At 35.4% G+C, this 3,837-nt stretch overlaps 1 long non-coding RNA gene across 1 annotated transcript; it reads right to left on the bottom strand.

Moving 5' to 3' along the window:
• Positions 1-235: 235 nt before the first annotated feature.
• LOC131729784 (uncharacterized) lies at positions 236-2,229 on the bottom strand. Its single transcript, XR_009323716.1, has 2 exons — positions 2,086-2,229; positions 236-1,535 (listed from the first exon to the last, which is right to left on the bottom strand). It is a non-coding gene; the product is annotated as an uncharacterized LOC131729784 (long non-coding RNA).
• Between the last annotated feature and the right edge of the window lie 1,608 nt (positions 2,230-3,837).

Below are 3,837 nucleotides of genomic sequence, written 5' to 3'. Positions count from 1 at the left end.
TTTGTATGCCTTCCAAACACAATCCTTGCTTTCCTTAACAGTCGTATTAAACGGCCAGCAATGTCACAGGATCGGACTATTTTAGCTTAAAGTTTATTGTGTGCATCGACCCCCTGAGGACTCACCAAAGGCAGGGAATTGTGATGAAAAGCATATACACAATATACAGCTATGGCCAGAAGTTTTGCATCACCTAGAATTTTAGGATTGAGACATAAATAAAAAACAAACTATATGAACAGAATTTAAACATTTTATTTAACATCATCATGTAATCAAAGAAACTACAAAATGATATTGCAAAAGTCTACCAGAAGTCATAATAGTTGTACAGTATTTCAAGTATGTAATATGACAAAAACGACGAAGCAGTATGTAATTCAATATGTTAACGTAAAATTATACAGCAGGTTTCTTTTGACTTGATGAAGTAAAATGAGTTAATTCTATAGGGTGATGCAAAACAAACCTTTGGCCATAGTTGTGCAGTATTTAGACTTGGGATGTAATCTCATTTGGAGGAACCCCCTTTTTTTACAGATAAATAACCATTTTGTACCCAATATTTTTATTATTTTTCAGCTCCATCAAGATTTAATAATGTAGGCAAACTCTTACCAATAAATTACTAACTTTATTGGCTATTTTCTTTTAATGCCACATCAGGTAAAAGTGAATGAGAAATTAATAAACCTGTGCAGATTCCAGAAAGAAATTCATTGAAGAAAAAAATCTGGGTTGAAATGGAAAGGGAAGCTAACATCAAGAATCACATGTCCCTTTCATTTTCATTCCACACCTGAGACATCTTTAACTGGTGTATGGTCATTTTATTTTGTTAAAAAAAAACACGTTAGTGAAATAATGATAGTATTTATATTGAAACTGTTGTGCAACACAATCATGTTCAACAGGGGGCTAATATCAGTTATCTTAGTCAGTTTTTCTTTCAAATTGACAACAATGAAAGCATTCAATCAACAACTGCCACAAAGAAGGTGGAGAAGTTAAAAAAATAACAGCAACAGTTTACATTTAGTTCAGTCTGGATAGTTCCCTTTCAATTCGAAGACGACCACCAACGACATTATGTATTGGATATGCCTGCCCATTGGGTAGCTATTGCTGAGCTCTTTATATCAGAGCTGCCGCTGTGCATTCCCCGTCTCCTTATTAGACTGCACGGCCCTGCTTGTCTGGGCCGTGCTGTGGATTAGCTGCAGCGCAGCTGTGTGTTCCTCCACTTCACTGTGTTTACATTCACCCCGCTGTAGAGTAGACCTCGTTGGCTGCGTAGGCCCTCCCACCTCGGTGAGTTGGGCCTTCATAACAAACAACAGTGTGTTCTCCCCCAACTGTTTCCTACCGTGTTTTTTGTTGTCTGCTTTCAACTCGCCTGCCGTGGCTTCGGCCCTTGTGTCTCCCTGGTGCATGCTACCAGGTGTGTAACCACGCGGTTAGGGTAGGCACCGTTGCATAGCTGCCCCTGGTGCTTCGGTACCTCGGTGCACGCATAGCCCTCGGTACTTTGGTACCTAGGTGTTGTAAAGAATTATCACAACGTACTCTTTGTATTTATGTATATGCTCTGAGCACACTCTTAAACTTAGGGGAGACGTTCAGGAGGACATTAAGATATTTCAAACTCCTGTAGTGGATTGTTCATGCACTGGGCTTGCAACGTATCCAGATGACTTTTCAATAATAAAGAAAATCACACAGACTCATTTAATTTGAAGTTTTAATGAATCAGAGCAGTAGTAGTGCTCTTTTCGGTTTATTAAATGCTTATGTTAAAAATTGGATTGGTTGGTTGCGGAGACCACCATAAATCCAAAGTAAAAAGCAGTCTGGGCGATCCAGTGCTTTACAGGTTTAACAGCATTAGTACTTCAATACAGTAATACAAATATGGTTAATTATATGCTTAGCTCTTAGGCTATAAAATGCAAAAAGCTAAAAACGCCCACCGCTAAATTCTAGAACATTCAATATATATCACTATCTTAAGACTAAAATATAATTTCAATACCTTATAGCAATGCATCAATATAAAATAGATATTAAATTAAAATATATGCTTACCTTCCAGTATATGGAAGTGTAGTGTAGGATATATTGAAAAATAAGAACTGTCTTCAAAAGGCAGAGACTTGTGAATACCACCAAACAGCAATCAGTTTTTCAGAGATCTTCAGAGCATGGATCACATCAGCTTGTTGTTAGCAAGTTGAGCGATACTTGACTGGGGTTTACCTTGGTTTTTATAGGTTTTTCCCTCCATTGAATACATCAGTTCCAAAGTAAATCTAATCATCACTCGGCCTTGACATTTCTTATCTTTAAATTAATTATACATTCTAGAAGGATCTGTTCAACTCCTTTTTCAAAATGGATTGAATATAACTTCTTGCCAAAAAATATTGGAACATGATTTCATTGCTCTCTTTTTCCAACTCCTCCTTTCCCTAAAAAATAGGTGAACTGGAGTCCACAGGGTCCTTGCTACCAAATACAATACAAGTATATGTGTATATATGAGAGATATTTTTAATATGTAACACCAGCTCTATTTGATTATATTTACCTAAAATTATATTATTATTTAGTCAAAAATTATATGTCCCTCATAGCCACATATTACATTACCTTTTCAGTGTGTTATCAATGGGTCAGTTTAACTTCATATACAAATGTGTGTTAACAAAGTATTTGACAAAGACTGCCTTTGAATAAGCATACAGTGGTCAGTTCAATTATTTTCATTTAAATTTTAAACTATAATAAACATGTTAAGTATACCAGCCTTATTTAACTGTGCCATTCTCGGACTATGCCTGACCTCTCGCTCTGTTTCTAAAAGTTGCCTGCTCAAGCAGGATTCAGACATCCTGTTTTCTTGCCAAGACTATTGTTTTGATTAATATGAAACACCATTGTAAGTACTTCTCCAAATGCATCGCATGAAATCAGTTTTCTCCCAAAGAAAGTCGCTACTTATTTGAAAGAACTGTGACTGGACACAACTCCCCTAATTCGTGGAATGCTCCCTTCTACTAGGTTTTCTTATCATAGAAAGACCTTCGATTCAAAACTGCAGACTACAAGTAAATCTCACTTTGAATGCCAAAAAGAACCTTCCATATCTAGCACCGCTCTGCTTGCAAGCAGATAAGGGCAAGGCTATTTCTCTGTAGATTTATTGTGTACTAAAATTATTGAATACAGTTTACACTTTATTTGTCCTGTTTTTTATTGCAGTAAAACCTGTATATAAACTTAACATGTATATTCTTTCATTTAATGGATATTGTAATGTCTAAAAGATTTTTTGTTTAGTTGGAGAAAGAAAATGAACTAATTCTTCAATTGATTAAATGAAATGCTCGCTCCTGCTTTTACAGTCTATTTGTATTACAGTAAAGCCTTAACCAAACAAAAACACGTGTTAGTTTAAATATTATGTTTCTTATTAGATCAAAATACTTAAAACATATTATTTCTCTTCAGAGAGTTTTGTCACTCTATTATTATTTCAGAATACTTTTTTTAAAACCTCTATGCTTAGTAACAACACAATCAAATAAAATTAAATAGGTATTTTTAGTTTCAAATATCGTTCTGTCTAAAAAGGATTACCCTTTTGTTTTTGTTAATTTGCAATACCTAGCCTCCGTGTTTAGTTCCCCCAGATGCTTTTTCAAGGTTACAGGCTTCCATGCGCAATAGTCTGACCGGCTTCCAAGAGTGTATGTGCACGAATAACAAAGGCACATAGACAAGCTGTTTTTCTAACATTAACACTTGTTCAGTTTTCTTAGTTCAAATCATTGTAAC

Source organism: Acipenser ruthenus, unplaced genomic scaffold (assembly GCF_902713425.1).
Source record: "Acipenser ruthenus unplaced genomic scaffold, fAciRut3.2 maternal haplotype, whole genome shotgun sequence".
NCBI lineage: Eukaryota > Metazoa > Chordata > Actinopteri > Acipenseriformes > Acipenseridae > Acipenser > Acipenser ruthenus.
The sequence above is the reverse complement of the archived record's forward strand: the minus strand, read 5'-3'. Positions and strand labels throughout refer to the sequence as shown.